General features: G+C 35.8%; 1 protein-coding gene and 1 non-coding gene across 2 annotated transcripts in view; one reads left to right on the forward strand and one right to left on the reverse strand.

Annotated features, from left to right (window-relative positions):
- Positions 1-16,155, reverse strand: part of KCNIP4 (potassium voltage-gated channel interacting protein 4) — a 1,096,218-nt gene that overhangs the window by 936,046 nt on the left and 144,017 nt on the right. The gene's annotated exons all lie outside the window — the stretch shown is intronic.
- On the forward strand, positions 5,947-6,074 carry LOC142870357 (small nucleolar RNA SNORA3/SNORA45 family). The gene has a single exon (XR_012918767.1). It is a non-coding gene; the product is annotated as a small nucleolar RNA SNORA3/SNORA45 family (small nucleolar RNA).

A 16,155-nucleotide genomic window follows, 5' to 3' on the forward strand; every position in this document is an offset into this window, starting at 1 on the left:
CAGAAATTATTCTATAACATCAAGAAGAGAATACTCCCTAGCTCATTCTATTAAGCCAGTATTACCTTGATACCAAAGCTAGAAGACAAAACATAGAAAACTACAGATGAATGTCCATCATGAATTGATGCAAAAATCCTCAACAAAATACTAGCAAACTGAATTCAACAACATATAGAAAAGATAATTCACCATGATCAAATGGATTTCATCCCAAGGATGCAATGATGTTTTAACATACGCAAATCAATACACCTGATTCACCACATAAACAGAGGTAAAAACAAAGACCATATGATCATCTCAATAGATGCAGAAAAAGCATTTGATAAAATTCAGCACACTTTCATGACAAAACTCTCAACAAACTAGGCACAGAAAGAACATACATCAAAATTATAAAGGACATCTATGACAAACCCACAACCAACATCATACTGACTGGGGAAAAGTTGAAAGCATACTCCCTCAAAACTGGAAGAAGATAAGTGTGCCTGCTGTCACCACTTCTATTCAACCTAGTGCTTGAAGTCCAAGCCAGAACAATCAGGCAAGAGAAAGAAATTAATTATATCCAAATCGGGAAAGAGGATGTCAAACTATCCCTGTTTGCTGATGATATGATCTTGTATCTAGAAAACCCTCAAGACTCCACCAAAAGACTCATACAAATCATTAATAAATTCAGCAAAGTCTCAGGTTACAAAGGCAATATATACAAATCAGTAATATTTCTATATAATAATAACAGTCAAGCTGAGAGTCAAATCAAGGATACAATACCATTTACAACAGCTACAAAGAAAATAAAATACCTAGCAATATACTTAACCAAGGAGATGAAATTTCTCTACAAGAACTACAAAACACTGATGAACAAAACTGTAGGTGACACAAACGAAAAAACATCCCTTGCTCATGTATTGGTAAATCAACATCATTAAAATATCCACACTGCCCAAAGTGATTTAAAGATTTAATTCAATCCCTATCAAAATGCCAATGTCATAGTACACATATCTATAAAAAATAATTCTAAGCTTCATTTGGAAGCAAAAGAGAGCCCTAATAGACAAAGCAATCTTAAACAAAAAGAACAAATCTGGAGACATCACATTACCTTACTTCATATTATACTACAAGACTATAGTAACCAAAACGGAATATGACTGGTGTAAAAGTAGAGACATAGGCCAATAGAACAGAATTGAGATTCTAGAAATAAAACAATCTATGTACAACCAACTGATTTTTGACACAACAGACAACAGCATACACTGTGGAAAGGATGCCCTATTCAATAAATGGTACTGGGAAAATTGGATAGCCACATGCAGAAGAATGAATAGGACCCCTATTTCTCACCATATACAAAAATTACTTCAAGAGAGTTAGAAGCCTTAAAAGAAACCATAAAAACTCTAGAGGAACATGTAGAAAAAACTCTTCTAGACATTGGCGTAGGCAACAAATTTATGACTAAGACCCCAAAGGCAAATGTGGCAATAACATAAATAAATAAATGGAATTTGATTAAATTAAAAAGCTTCTGCACATCAAAGAAAATAATCAACAGAGTAAATAGACAACCTACAGAATAGGAGAAAATATTCACAAACTATACATTGACAAAAGACTAATATCCAGAATCAACAAAGAACTGAAATAATTCAGCCAGGAAAAAAAAAATTTAAAATGGGCAAAAGACATGAACAGAAGTTTTTCAAAAGAAGATAAATGGCCAATAAACATATGAAAAAGTGCTCAACATCACTAATCATCAGGGAAATGTAAATTAAAACCACAATGAGATAGTACCTTACCATTTTCAAAATGTTCATTATTAAAAAGTTAAAAAACAATAGATGCTGGCATGGTTGCAAAGAGAAAAGAACATTTATACATTGTTGGTGGAACTGCAAATTAGTACAAATCTATGGAAAACAGTTTAGAGAGTCCTCAAAGAAATAAATTAACCTTACCATCCAATCCATCAATTCTACTACTGGGTATCTGCCCAGAGGAAAATAAGCAATTTTATTCAAAAGGCACCTGTACTCAAATGTTTATTGCGGCAAAACTCACAATGCAAAGATTTTGGAATCAACCTAAGTGTCCATCAATTCCTGAATGGATAAAGAATATCGTGTGTGCGGAGTACTACTCAGCTATAAAAAGGAATGAAATAATGTCTTTTGTAGCAACTTGAGACCATTATTCTGTGTGAAACAAACACCACATGTATTCGCTAATAATTGGTAGCTAAACGATGGGCACATGTGGCACAAAGAGATTTAAAGGTCATTGGAAACCAAGAATGGGGAGGGTGGCAGAGGGTGAGTGGTAAAAATTTACCTGTTGGGTATAATAAACACTCTTATGGTGATGGACAAACTAATCGCCCCAACTTAAGCATTGCATCCCTGTACCCATGTAACAAAACATGTATACCCCCTTATATTTTGAAATGAAAAAAGGAAAACATGTTGGAAACTGATAAAATAACTGAAGTGTTTGATCACATTGAAAGGATTGTTAGAAAACTGGGAGGGAGTTTAGGAATAAATTTGTAATAAATAAATATAAAACTAAAGCAAAGCACAAAGGAGACATTTCCAGGATAAAATAAGGACAAGATGTGAAAGAAAGGAAATGTAAGCATAACAACATGGATCTTCTGGTGCTAGTGTTTAAAGCCATTTTAACATAATCACTGAATATTTACTTATTTACCTCAAACAATTATATAATTATATTAGAAAGATGAGAATATTACAAATATGCATATTGAACAAGTGAGTAAACAGAGATTAATCCCTGTCCTCTATTGTAATAATTCAACAGATGATGTTTAAAACTGAAAAATCAGAAAATAGCAGCATAACCATATTATTTGACCAAAATAAAAATCTCTAATAACTAGAACTGAAAGAATTTGTGAAAGGTGTTTCTCTTTTTCATAATAAGTTTTGTAGAAACATCTATATAATCAAATCTGTCTGTCTGTCTGTCTGTCTATCTATCTATCTATCTATCTATCTATCTATCTATCTATCTATCTATCTAAAAGCTTATTATGACCCCAACAAATTCTGTGCCCTGCTATATGTGTAACAGCAACATAAAAACCTTTCAAATGAACAAACAAAAACTTTTATGCCCAGGACAAGTATTCTTAAACTTAGAGAAAACGTTTTGTGATTTTGAAAAAGAAGTCTCCATTTTAAATAAAAACAATGAATTATAAAAATAATTTTATGGAAGTCTTTGAATTCACATTCTATGATAAGATGTCAACCTGCCCAACACAGAAACATTTGCACAGTATGTCTGCTTGAAACTAGTCATAATGATGTATTTTTGATCTGGATATAAAAGAAAAACTATAAGTAGATGTCAAAAATCTCAAGAGTGTAACCATGAAGCCAAACATTTTATCCCCAAAGATACATTCTTATTTGGAATAATCTGATGGAAATCCAACTGAGTCAAGCAGAAATGCAGAATTTATCATCAAAGACTGCAACTCCTGGATACTTTGAACAGTATTTTCGTTTATCTCATCATAATTATGTCCTAAATTTGGTTTCTTTCTACTCTTTATGAGAGTGAATTTGATCACATTCTCTGATTCAATGTTGAGTTGACACTGATCTAATATTTTCAAAACCTCCATGACCAAGTGTCATTTCTTGCTTCCAAATTAAAAAACAACAACAAAAAAAAAAAACAAAAAAAATTAAATTAGCTGATGTAAAGCAGGAATGAAATTGTTCTTGAACTATGTAAATATGTTACTGACTGTTGCCTCTCCTACCCATCTTTCCCAGAGACTAGGAGGTTTAAACGGCATGTACAGCAGTGGAGATGGGTTAGTTGTGTCCATCTTGATTATTAGATTTTAATTCTTACTGTGTATCAGAATCACTCAAACCCCATCCCCAGAGATGATTTTTTAATAGCTTTATTGAGCTATAACTCATATCCCACACAATTTACCAATTTAAATTTTCCAATTCAATGGATTTTAGCATATTTAAAGGTCTGAGTAGCCACTATCACTATCAATTTTAGAACATTTTCATCATTGAAAAAAAAATACCCATTAGATATTATTTCCAATCCTCCCTTTTTCTGGCTGTAAGAAAATGCTAATATACTTTCTCTTTCCATGAATTTGCCTATGCTGTAAATTTCACATCAATAGAATCATAAAAAATGTCACATTTTGTGTCTAGCTTCTTTTACTTAGCACAAGTTTCATCCATCTTGTAGCATGAATCAGCATTTCATTTCTTTTTATTGCAAACAAGATTCCATGGAATGGATACACTACATTTTATTTATCCATTCATCAGATGATGGACATTTGGGTTGTTTCCACTTTTTGACTATTGTGAATAATGCCACCTTGACCATTCATGTACAGGTTTTGTTGTGGTCATATATATTTTACTTCTAATAAATATATACTTAAGATTGGAATCTCTAGGTTATATGGTAATTCTATGTTTAATCTTTTGAGAAACTGCCAAACTGCTTTCCAATGCCTGCATTTTACCTTCCCAGCAGCAGTGCAGGAGGGTTCTAATTTCTCTCTATTTTTGCCAACATATGTTATGATCTGATCAATCATTTTATTATAGCCATACTAGCAGGTACCCCCAGAGAATCTGACCCAATTGGTATAGCTGTTGTACCCAGGCTGGATGTTGGCTTATTTATTTATTATCTCTCCATATTGAGATATTTGAGAGCAGGATTGAGAGTCACTATTCTGCTTCTATCAGAAAATATCTCATGTAACCAACAACAGGTACCTAATAATAAGGGTTATATCTCTATCCTTGGAATGTGGAAATATATTTCTGCCAAGAGGTAAATCAAGCAAGCTAGTGACCAAGGGAGATACATACACATACACACACACACACACACACACACACACACACATTGACCATCCCTAATCCAAACTCCAAAATGCTCCAATATCTACAACTTCTTGAGCAACAGCATGATGTCACAAGGGAAAAATTCCTCACATTAGTATTCAACACAAACTTCATTTCACGGACAATGCTATTTTTAAAACATTTGTGACACTTCTGGTCCCAGGTATTTCAGGTCATGGATATTCAGCCTGAATATATGATGTCACATCTCTGTTTGCTATAGAAGACTTTCTTATCTCACTACTTCCAACCAACCCATCTCTAGAGTTCACACCTTACCAAATAACTAAATATCACCCCAGTCAAGAAATGTTTATTGATGCCACCTTACAAAATGTACAAATTAGTTCTTCCTAATGGACTGTACTCCCTTCTACTTCTTCCACTCTAGTTTGTCAAACAAACTCCAACTGAAACATTTTCTCCTCAATGAAGCTTGATTTCTCCAAATAGAGTTAGATACTTTCTTATTTATCCCACCATGGGGGAACTAAGTACATGCTCCATGTTTCATACTAAGTGGTCTACATTTTCTTTGTCATTTACTTCAACCTTATGAAGAAGCTATTATTCTCCTAATATTACAATTAAGGCTTTAAAAGGTTAATTTGCACATGTCCTTTGCACAAGGCAATTTGTTCCTAAGACAATTTGACTCCCGATTTGCTGATTTAACTAATTCACTTGGTTTCCCATTATAGTACTTCACACAGGGCTGAAACTATAACAGATCTTCTACTTTAAAATCTAAAAAAAACCCCTGCATTTTTCCCTCCACCATTAATTGTTCATTTTTTAAATGTGTTTATTCATTCAACATTAGTTAATGATTCTGGTTTAGGTGCTGTGCTAAACATTGGCATATAATTGCATACCTCTCCTCCAGGAGCTTACACTTTCCCCACCCTTCTGGTGGCGGAAGTGGACATTACTCCAATAATCCCAAATTTAAATGCATAATTGCAAACTCTGATAAGAAAAGATGCCCAACTGAGGAGGCTACAGTCATGCTTGGATATTGGTTATTGTCTTAGTGTGCTAGAGTCCTCAAAGAATAACCGTTGACTTTATTCACTGGCTGTGACCCTCATAGCACAGTCAGTCACCAGGTTACTGACATGCTTCAGATTGACCTATACAACTGTTAGACTCACTTATACCCACAAATTAGGAATGATATACTTTAACTAGCACTTTAGAAGACATTTATTATAGGAATGTACATATTTTCCATAGAGTGCCTTAAAGTGACTTGACTTTTACTCTTGGAACTGCCTCTTACTTCCCTAGGGATTTATCCTGTTTTTATGAAATAAAAGCAACCTTTTCCTCCTCACACTCTTTGTTGATTTCTAAAGATTTGTTTAATTCAACAAATGAATTGAGTGTCCGCTATGTGATAGTCATTGTTCTACACCAGTGAACAACTGACATTGTGATAGTGGGAGATAACTGTAGAGATAATAAACATAGCTTCTTAATTGGAATGAGGTTATGAGGGTGACTGCCTTTTCTAAAATAAAATTATAGAAATTTTTTTAAAAATTTAAAAACCATGAAGAAAAGATGCCCAGTGACAATTAGCATAGGCAGGGTTTATAATGTTGGTAGACATTTATTTGTTTACCATCATTTTCTTAGTAGACTGTCCTTCCCCCAAATCAATGTTCCGGGAAGAGCATGCCTATCACAGCATCCTAAATCTAGCCAGAGAGTTATTAACAGTGTCCTGACTCAGCCTGGTTACTTGTAGTATATCACTGGCATAATACCTGAGCCAGTATCTTTCCCTGGTCTACCAGCCAGGGAAGGCTAGATAATGTGGCAACAACCAACCAGAAAATCTTAGAAGCTTAAAATAACAAAATATAGTGTACCCTAACATTTCCATCCATCCTGAGTCATCTATGAGTCACAGCCTGCTCATCAAGTTGACTCAGGGACCCTGATGGCAGAGGTTCCATCTGGCATACACTGCCCTGATCCTTGCCTGATGACGGGGAAAGAGAGCATGGAGAACCACACGCTGATTCTTAAATCTGCTTCCCAGAGTAGATACACTTTACTCCTTTGGCCAATATAAGTTATATGTAATGGCTGAGTTCAAAAGGGAGGCTATATACATTCCTCTTGTAGGCAGAGACACCAAATATTTCTGGGCCTCCCATTTTCTTTTTGGCTTGCTAAATTGAGGTGATATAATCCTAGAACTGCCTGAAACTACACTCTTCATCCACTTTTCACATGGGAGCTCCCATCCGCAGAAGGAGAGAATGGGGCCAAATCAAAAAAGCCAGGCTGAGAGGTTGATTTCAGGAGAGCCACAGAAGCCTCCAAGACCAGCTGTACCACTGGATTTTCTTGCTGGAGTGAATAATAACGTTCTTTTGTTTTTTACATAAATGAGTTAGAATTGGGTTTCGATGCCTTGTTAACCAACAGTGCCCAGACTAAACTTCTCTGGAAGTCAGGGTGTGACATGCTGTGAGCTAAGATGTCAAAGATAGTAGTAAATGATGAAGTGACTATGAGTCTCAAACTAAAAATCAAACTTAATCATCCTAATTCCCACATCTGAATGAAAGGATTATGACATCTATCTCATTAGTTCTTATGAGTATAAAAAGTGTTCACGTATTAAGCAATGCAACGCACCATCTGCTACCTAGCAGGTACTCACTAAAATTTAAGTCTCTGCTCCTTCCTTCTTTTCCTTACTCTTTCCTTCCTGCCTTCCTCAAAGCTAAAGAATATGCCATGTTTCCTCTTACCATCACCCAAGAAATGTTTACTAGGTTTAATAAACATAGAATCAATGAATGAATGAGGGGTTATTAGGACAGAGAGTGTGAGCTGATAACAGAAATATTCTAAACACAAGAAAAAGGGAATCAAAGTCTTGGGTTTGACCCCTGAGCTCAGAGCCACAAGCAGTTAAGGTACATCATATACGAAGGCCTTATCAGCATTCATTGAATGGGGAATAAGATACTCTTGCCCCTGTTTTCCAGGTACACACTAACTCACTTGACCATAACAACAAACATTGGATAATTTCCTACATCTCCATTAATACTTCTCTGTTTGTCAAAGGGAATGACATCAGTGTACTCAGGGCAAAAGTAGAACAGAGAACAGGTTTTGGAAATCTAATATTAATTCTAATGCATCATTGTATTTCTTTATTTCTTAACTTTACAAATTAACTGCCATATGTACTACCCAATTCAGAGGAGAAGCTGCACCAGCTGTTATCAGATCCAGTCCTTAAGTGCCCAGAGAGGATTTGATTCCAGCAAAAAGTGACAAGATACAACTTGGTCAGCATTAGAAAGAAAAATAAAGAGCACCAAAACTGTGGTAACTTTCTCTATAAAAACTAGTGTATCTCGATTGTTTTAAAATCCTGTAAATATAAACTTCTATATTCTTTCTGAAGCATCTCACCTATTAGTAAAAATTTTCCCTATTAATTTCAAGGAGGAGAAATTGCCTTATCAAAGTGTAAAACAAGGAATAGGACCTTATTTTATTTATTTATTTGTTTGTTTGTTGATTTATTTAGTGAAAGGTTATAGGAAAAGATAATTAATAGGTTTATTCGATAACACGTTTATTTTATGAATATTGCATTGGTTTTCACACTGCACAAGATCAAATAATTATAGCAAATAATTGGTTTTATTTGTATAGTGCATAACCAACTTACAAAGCATTTGCAAGCAAGTGTTTTAAATTAAATAAAAAGCTTCTAAAAAGGATGGAACAAGTAGGATCACTAATTTACAAATGGGGAAACCAAGACATGGATTTTTGAGTGAGTTTTTCAGTATCTGCCCTAGAGAGTGACTCTGCTGAGACTGAAACCCAGGTCTCTGGCTTGGCCGTCACTGTCATGTAGATGATTGAGCCAGACTGGGTTTAGATCTCAGATCCACCACTCACTCATTAGTCAGAGGCCTGGAGTAAACCACTTCACACCTCTGTGCTTCAGATTCCTCAATCTGTACAACCAGGATAATAATAGTGCTTCCCTATAAGCATTCAATGAGTAACATTTACAAAAACATCTGGAGCACAGTAAGCTCTGAATACGTATTTGCTCTTGTTATACCCGCCTACTACTCTTCACTATATCATAATACCTCATGACCAGGGCAATTATTTTCCCAGTATTTTCTAGGTTCAAGAAATAGGTAAGCCAGGATATGAATATTATGCTTAATACTTATTATCATGAAAATATGGGTAATGTATACTAAACGCATTGAGCCCCTAGCCTCAACAATAAAACAGAAATAACTGCCATGCACATAGGTGTTATTTCTATTAAGTAAGGTGGTGCCATAAATCATTTAATATGAGCACAGTGTGAAGTAAGCACATTATAAATGGAAGTTATTATTTAACACATGTAAGCAATATTTTTGTAGCTGGAGCCCTCACTTGCCATTATAGGACCTCAAACCTCATGCAGCTCCAGCTCTCAACGTTTTCTCAGAAATCTCAAGGGGTTAATATGGAAAGTTATCTTAGCAGTCCCATGGGCTCTGCCTCAATCTTTCTTCCACTCCAGGGACAGCCAGCACTCTTGGGTAGGGAAGGAGCTCAGTGATAGACTCTTTAGGGCTAGGAGGTGAGATTGGAGAAGAAATCATTTTACTGGGCACTCAGTATGGGTCAAACCAATCATGACCACAAAATTCTAAGGAAGGAAGAAAGCTTTGTATAACTACTGACAATATATAAAAACTCATGCTACTAAAATATACATGACACCAAATATATTTTTGTCAATTATTTTTTTTTACATTTTCAGTTATTATTAGTACATAATAGTTGTACAAACTTATAGGGTACATGTGATGTTTTGATACAGGCATACAATGTGTAATAATCAAATCTGGATAATTGGGGTATCCAACACCTCAGGCATTTATCATTTCTTTCTGTTAGGAATGTTCTTATCCTGCCCTTTTAGGTATTTTAAAGTATACCATAATCTATTGTTGACTATGGTCACTTTGTTGTGCTATCAAATATTGTTCATTCTATCTAACTATATTTTTGTACCCAATATCCATCCCCATTTTATTCTCCTCTCCCTGCTACCCTTCCCAGCCTCTGATAACATCATTCTCCTCTCTGTCTTCATGAGGCCCATTGTTTTAATATTTAGCCCCCACATATGAATGAGAACTAAGAACATTTCCTGAATGCCTACTAATTCCAAGTTCTAAAGGAATAAGAACTTTAGAAGATAAATACTTTTGCTATTACCATGAAATGTGATGTAGGGCAGTGAAGCAGCTTTCCCAAGCTAGAAAGTGGCAGTCTTGGACTCTGAACCTAGAAATTCTGATCCCAGCAACTGCAAACCTAACCATTAACATGACTTATGGCACTACCGCTAGCCCTTGGAATCACACATTTTTAAATGATTTATTTATTTTTATTTCAAAATATTAAGAGGGTACATATTTTTTGGACATATGACTTGAGTCAGGACTATAAATGTACCCATCACCCAAATAGTGTTTATTGTACCTGTTAGAGGTTTTGCCCTTCTCCTCCTCCCTGCTTGATTTCCAAGGACTTTTACTCTCCCCTGTGTACTTATGTGCCCATCAGTTAGCCCTAATTTATTAAAGAATACGCGTGATTTTTGTTTTTTCATTCTTGAGATACTTCACTTAGGATCGTGGAATCACAGGATAACAGAATCACACATTCTTTAAGAGAACCACTTCTCTGTACAACCGTGAGGCCTCAGCAAATTAGATTTCAAGATACTGTGCTTCAGTGAGGTGATTTATATGTAGGTGTCAGAAACTTAAGCCACTTGGATCCTGTATCTTTGTAGCATCTTTTATTCCACAGCATTTACAAAAGAAATGCAAGTCCAAACTATCAAAGGCAGGACTTTGAGAGTTTATAGCATCTGCCTCCCACGGAACCTGTAAATAACCAGAGGTTAACCCGAGAAGCCATAAAGACTCTGAAAGATACTTCTTTTACAGTGACGGAGAAGGGAGAGTAACGCAGAGACATTTCTGTGGAGCAGTATCACAGCTGTGGAGTGCAAGACGCCGACTGTCAGAGAGAAGCTGACAATCCCGTCGGCTGGGCAACAGTCCCCTACACAACTCTCTAACCTATTCATTTTTATATTTAATTTGAGAATAAATGACCTACTGCATAAGATAGGGAGGAGCTCACCCATCAATGGTGCCATGGGAAACTTCCTTCGGATTATACATCTCTTGCTCCAGCTGGGAGCAAATGAATAAAGATAAATCAAAATCTATGGGTTTGAAGGCAGGTCACTTGATAGATTTCCCAAAATAAAATTAAAAGCAAGTCTCAGAAGTCAGCAGTAGGCTTTGTCAATTCAACCAGGAGACATTCACCCTTTTGTAAATAAACCACACTGGACATTTCAAAGTTTTAGAGCTAAAGAAGAAATACAATAAATAGCCATATTATTTTTCACAGACCAATTTCATATAGACTCAAGATCAATGTTATTAGGGACAGTTAAGCAATCAACAATATAACACGGAGTTGAAACTTTTATGGGAAATATGAGAATGAAAAAAAAAAATCTGGGATTACAGACTTCCTTACTTCAAGGATAAATTAATGCTTAGCTAAATGTCAAAGCATATGGGTGCCTGAGTTTCAATGCTTCCATCAAAGATTCATCATTAATGTGCTAATCAATGACTCTAAGCTTTCTGCTATGAATTATGAGGAATACAAAGAAGTCTCATCCCCTGCTCCTAACCTCATGAAACTACAGACTCAATTGCCAGATGGAACATGACGTGTGCATTCTATAAACATTTACTCTGTGCCAGGAACACCACCAGACATCTCAGGTCCAAAGGGGTCCATGACATCTTCTACCCTCAAGGAATTCACAGTGGACCTAGAAAAAAACCCCTACACAAAAATACTGATGTATTAGTTCTTTAATACAATATAACCACAGTGAACTTTCCATACATTGAGCCCTTTCCCATACATTTACATTTACTTTGAGAATTATATTATCTTTTAAACTTTTATTTGAAAAGTAAGTAAATTACATTCTCAGTATTTCGTTTCAGCTGACCATTTAAGTCTATTGGAAAAGAGCAGCTCCACGTGGGACATGAGAAACCTTGTTTTGTTCTTGTCTCCTGCGTAAGCACCACCAGAGGGCACTAGCTGCATAGTCATTCTAAAGCCAGCAGGCTACATGATCACCTTTCCAGTACTTGGCTTAACAAAAAGTACTTCTTTTAAAAACCTAAACTTCCGTGGTATTATTATTAGGCATAGCAACTGGGTCACGTAGAGATGGATGTTTAAGACTATGCAATGTCTTTGCTATATCTGTGTAAAGAACTGGATGTGCCTCTCAGAGTTAGTTCACATCTTCAAGACTTAAAAAGTTTTGTATATATAGTTCCCTAAAAACAGCATGAATAAAAATATTTACTTTCTCTTCATGTAGATCACTGCTTTTATGTGCAGGAAAAAAAAAAGACATGATATTTGTGCTTGCTTTTTAAAGATAAAATCCAGGGTGAGGCAGAATGGCTGTACAGTAGCCTTATGTCATTCCTTCTAATTAAATAAATATGATGTCCAAGGCAACCCACCCAAATTTTGGCTTTTCAACATTATTACTTGTGAAAATGAACATCAGATTCAGTTTGTGTTTGGATTAAAGGAAATTGCTTTGAATGGGAGCCCAGAACTGAAATTTGGTTTCTTCACATTTTCGATCTTGATACCCATTTGATGCTAGTAAAAGCATGGGAATGTTATTTTGGTTATGAAACTGCCATGAAAGCCACCTCAGCATGTCATTTAGTGGAAAGGGCTCCAGGCTAAGCCCTGGGCAAAGAGAGGAGCCTGGGAAGAAACTGCATACTGCCTCCGTGGGTATTTACTTTAAGCTATTGGAAGAGAGAATGAGAGTCTAGAATGAAAAATAAAAATGATGCAAATCCTTTATATACTTTTTTTGCCATTCATATATCTTCTTTGGTGAATTGTCTATTGAGATATTTTCCCCATATTTATTATGAGTCTTGGGAGTTTTAATGTATTCTGAATGCAATTCCTTTGATGGAAAATGATTTGAAAATAAAAAAAAAAATGATCCAAAGTAAGCACCATGCTCATTTTCATGGGAAATAATACCAGGTCATTAAACAATCACTTCCTGATAATGTGCAGAATCCTTAAAACATCTTTAAAATTACTTATGGATTAAAAACATATTTCACCAATGCTGGAAATATAAGCAACCACTTCAATTAGATATTCTATACACACTTACTTTATCCTGTTTTCAGAATATGTTACACAGTACACTCAAACTTCACATACACTAGAATAGGAGAGGAATTTAGGAGGTTTTAGGAGTAGAATTTACCTTGCCAAATACTCACATTATAATAATTTATGTTCTACTACTCAACTTTAAATTTTAAAAATTTGTAATTCCCAGGACAAATTTTGTACTATATTTCTATTTGAATATGAAATTTAAAAAACGCCTTAAGAAGAAAAGTACTTTTAATCACCAGGAGAGGGCTCTATCCTCAAACCTAAAAATTCCATACTCCACTGATACAGCACATTTGTTATCTTGAATGATATTTCAGCATAATCAAGTTTAATAATTGCATTATAATCTTAAAAGGAGCTCTAACCTTATCTTTAAAGCTACTTTGCAGAATGCCATCATTTGCAATACTCAGAGTAGCCATTATTTACCTAAGTTAATGACAACAGAAGTTGAAAGGATGCCATTCTGCAGCATCACAATCTTCATGATTTATAATTTAAATGCTTAGCTACTGCATTTTTGGGTTCTTTTATTTGCTTGCATGTTTTACAAAAATCTCTATTTTAGAATGCATCACTTTTTCAGGAGTGCTATTTTTCTTGGTGTCTTAGTTCAGGCTGCTACAACAGAATGCCATAAATTGAGTGGTTTATAAACAACAGAAATTTATTTGTTACAGTTCTGGAGGCTGGAAGTCCACGATCAGGGAGCCAGCATGGTTAGGGTCTGCTGAGCACCTTCTCCTGGCCTTCAGACTGCTGACTCTCCTTGTATCCTTAAAGGTGGGTGGAAGGGGCAAAGGAGCTCTCTAGAGAATCTTTTGTGAGGGCACTAAGTCCATTTGTGACGGCACCATCCCCATGACCTAATAGCCTCTCAAATGCCCCACCCCTTAATACCATTTCACTGGGGAGATTAGGATTTCAACATATGAATTCAGGGGGGAAACATTCAGTCTATAACATTTGGTTAACTGGAAAATAAAATAGACAAATGAGGATTTGAAGAAGAGAGGGCAAAAGAATGGAAAGATACTTGTTTTAATAATTTTGGTGCATTCCAGAAAGCAAGACAAGAACTAGAATTCAGTTTTGCAGAGAGGCTGAGCATAATACAGGGATTTCCTCTGGTGAGTGGGAGGCCCCTGTCCACACTTAGCCTGACTGGAGGAAACCTGGCTCTGCTTTTACTACTTGTATGGCTTGGGGTGGATTCCTTATCATAGCTAATCTTTAACCTTTCTCAAATGTAGAAAGCAAATAATAATGGCAACTACCTCACAGGCACCCTCTCTATTATTTAAAGACACTACTTTTTGATTTTGGAGGGCGGGGGAACTCATTTATTTATTTCTCTCCCTTGTTTCTCTCCCTCAGTAGACCCCACGTCACACAAGCAAATAGATCTTGTCTGTCCTATCTTCCACCTCATTTCCAGTGTCTGCAAAACCTGGCAGGTTCATAACAATGGTAACTGAAGAAGTTAGTGAGGAAATGTTATGAAGATATGAAGATATACCAAAGCACTAACCTAGAGCTTGATACACAGCTATGAGAATTTCCATAATACTGTTTCTGGGATGTTAATTTTTATATTTGCCTTCCCCTAACAGCAAATGGTTAGATTTTTAAATGTGTGCTTAAGGTTGCCTTTACAAAGAAGTGCATTAAGTTAAAATTTCTTGATTTTAAAATAAGATAAAGTAAATAATAGTATAGATGGTGTGTGTATATGGCAACATTTGAGAAAGTGGGCATGAGTAATAGGAGTTTGCAAAAGCCACTTGAAGGAGAATAGGCACGACAGGAGGCTGGCATCAAGAGTGCCAAGAGTGATGATAGATGTCTGGGGAAGTGGTGAGGGACTTGGTTTTATACCTCAGCTTTTCATAGATGTCTGAGGCCAGCAAAGGGAAAAGCAAGGACTTTCTACCTGGAAGAGCCTCATTGTGACTGAACAGGGCTGCAGACATAGAGCTGTGCTCCAAGGCTTAACTGCCACCCTATCTTTATGGAGGAGAACCTCTGGTCTTATAGGGCCACGATTTATAAAATTATCCACTGGGTTTCATCCCAAAACAATGAGAAGCATCCATAGTTTCTGATTTCTTCATAAATACCAAACCTAGAAAACAGGACACGACAGTCAAGGGCATTGTTCTACATGCTCAGAGAGAAATTTGGAGAGGATCCTTTGGCTCAGGGTCAACAGATGAGAGGGTAGCTATGACCTCATGTGTTTGGGGGCAGAAATATTCCATTCCTGAGAAGCAAACTGAAGTGTGGATGACCAATGGAAATGTACAATCCCAGTTTTTGTTGAATCCTTAAAAATAACAAAACATAACATGGGTTTATGGGGAAAAAAAAAACTACACCAAGTATAAGTGGAAATTTGTAAGTGTATCATATAGAGAATAGGATCAGTTCTTTTGCAGGAAGTATTTCAGAGCTTATCCATTGATGTTCTGGTTTCTTTAAGAAGAAAATTAGCTATTCCATAGTAGAAAAACAAAACACAAAATTAAAATATACAACTTATAATTTAAGAGGCAGAGGTTGGAAAATAACAAAATAGAAACCACCTGAACCTTCCCTTCATGTGGAAATATTTAATTCCATTTAATCATACAGACTCTTCCCATACAAATTGTCCTCCAGCCCTGAGCTCAATCTCCACTTGAGGAAAAGCATGACAATATACTGCAGGAGAAGAAAGCTTTCGCTGGGTCACCCCAGATTTTACTCAGTTGTATCCTGTCAAGAGCCACATACTCATTAACTGCTTGATGGGATGTGTTGCTTTTCTATCAATTGTTCTGTAATGAAAATACATACATGGTAGACAAAGTGAGCA

Source organism: Microcebus murinus, chromosome 3 (genome assembly GCF_040939455.1).
Source record: "Microcebus murinus isolate Inina chromosome 3, M.murinus_Inina_mat1.0, whole genome shotgun sequence".
Taxonomy (NCBI): Eukaryota; Metazoa; Chordata; class Mammalia; order Primates; family Cheirogaleidae; genus Microcebus; species Microcebus murinus.